The sequence below is a fragment of the Gekko japonicus genome, unplaced genomic scaffold (genome assembly GCF_001447785.1).
Source record: "Gekko japonicus isolate JY-2015 unplaced genomic scaffold, Gekko_japonicus_V1.1 scaffold2815, whole genome shotgun sequence".
NCBI lineage: Eukaryota > Metazoa > Chordata > Lepidosauria > Squamata > Gekkonidae > Gekko > Gekko japonicus.
This window is the reverse complement of record NW_015166507.1, coordinates 208,720-210,822: the sequence shown is the minus strand read 5'-3', so window position 1 is coordinate 210,822 and position 2,103 is coordinate 208,720.

Sequence of the window (2,103 nt, the reverse complement as noted above, 5' to 3'; positions counted from 1 at the left end):
GCACTGGCTTCTGGTGGAGCAGCAGATCAGGTTCAATGTTTTGGTTCTGAGTGACCTTTAAGGCCCTTAGCTGTCATGGACCTACATACCTTTGGGACCGCCTCACAGGGTGTCTGTTGTGGGGAGGGGAAGGAGTTTGTAAGCCGCTCTGAGACTCCAAGTGAAGGGCGGGGTATAAATCCAATCTCTTCTTCTTCTCCTCAGTATGCCCCTGGAAGAGCACTGCGCTCAGGAAATAAGAACTTCCTGGTGGTCCCTGGCCCAAGAGAGATCTGGCTGTCCTCAACCAGGATGCGATAAGAGAATCACAGCTCCAGTGATCCAAATGCAAAAGAAAAGGCAAGCTGTATGCAAGTGCTATACAAAATCAATGCTCAAAAAACATGGGGAAAAACTTTATAGTACTGATATCAAACCATGTATAAACGACGATGATACCGAGAAGAAAGAAGGGAGGTCCAAAAAAGTGCAGGTTGACGAAGTTTTCCGGAATACAGGTTCGTTTCGACCGGCTTCATCTGAACAGGACCTCGTCCAACAATAAGATGTCTTCTAAGTTTCATTCATCACAGAGTATGACAGCGAAGATCATACGGCTTCATGAAACTCTCATCATATGCTTTAGTGCTATATTCTACAGTTGCAGTGAAATATCCCGAAGTTTCCCCCCGTGTTTTTTAAGCATTGATTTTGTATAGTGCTTGCATACAGCTTGCTTCTTCTTTTGCATTTGGATTTTGTCCTCAACCTGGTGGAACTCTTTGCCAGAAGCCATACGTGCCCTGTGGGAGTTATTTACCTTTCCGCAGGGCATGTATGCCAGAGATGTTCCGCAAGGCCTTTGGTTGAGAACAGCAACAGGGGGATAGTATGACATCTGGCACTCTCATACACTTCCCCATCCCTCGTAACCCCTCCCCCCAAGGAGGCCAGGGGAGCCGATTTTTCCGCCATCTGGTACACGTACTTTGTTTCCATTTACTGATCTGTTTTTAACTGGTTTTAATGTTGTTTTAAACTAAAGAATTTTGTTATCACTCTGTTGCAAGCCGCCCTAAGCCGTACCTGTAGGGAAGGGTGGCCCAGCAAATCTAATTTAATAAATAAAATAGTGCAGACTGGCAACCAAGACCTTACAGGGAGTGAAAACTGCACAGGCCCAACCTGGCAGAGTGGGCACTGCCGCAAAGCTAGGAACGGGGTTTCTGACACTATGTCCATTGTGATGCCCACGGCGCTGCTACTTCTAAACTGCTGTGAGTCTGATCCTGACCAGAAGCCTCAAAATCAGGCTACCTAATCGTAAGAACGAGCGCCAGCATCCTCTTACGACAGAAATCTTGGAAGGAGTGGAGAAAACGAAAGTTCTTCCTAGGAAGCAGCCCCTTTTAAGAGCAGGCCGGGGGTCCACCTAAATCCACACAACCAGCTCGCTTTCCCAGAAGTGCTGACCGAGATCCAAAGAGAGGGTCCGGGGGGCTTTCTGCAGGCCAGGCGGGCACTACTGCTCCGGCCATTGGTCCCTCCCTGGAATGGCTTTCAGGCACAAGGGACCTTTCTTTGTTCATTTTCTGGCTCCCTGTCTTCACTGGCCTTTGAGCAGGTCGGCAGCAAGATCCAACTAAAGCCCTCCAAGACGGGGGCCCTTTGCCAAACTAGGTCAGCGGGAAGATAAGCACAGAAGACAGAACCAGCCCCCCTCAGCTGCTTCTTGAACCTGGGATTGGCAGATCAAGTCCAGCACTACTGCTCCGGCCATTGGTCCCTCCCTGGAATGGCTTTCAGGCACAAGGGACCTTTCTTTGTTCATTTTCTGGCTCCCTGTCTTCACTGGCCTTTGAGCAAGATCCAACTAAAGCCCTCCAAGAGGGTGGCCCTTTGCCAAACTAGGTGAGCGGGAAGATAAGCACAGAAAACAGAACCAACCCCCCTCAGCTGCTTCTTGAACCTGGGACCGGCAGATCAAGTCCACTCCGGAACTGGAGGCACAGCGACAAAAGGAGGTAGGGATGCCAGCTCCCGGTTGGGAAAGTCCTGGAGATGTGGGACGTGCAGCCTGGGGGTGGGGGGGCAATGTTCCCTCTAAGTTGTGGAATCTTGTGA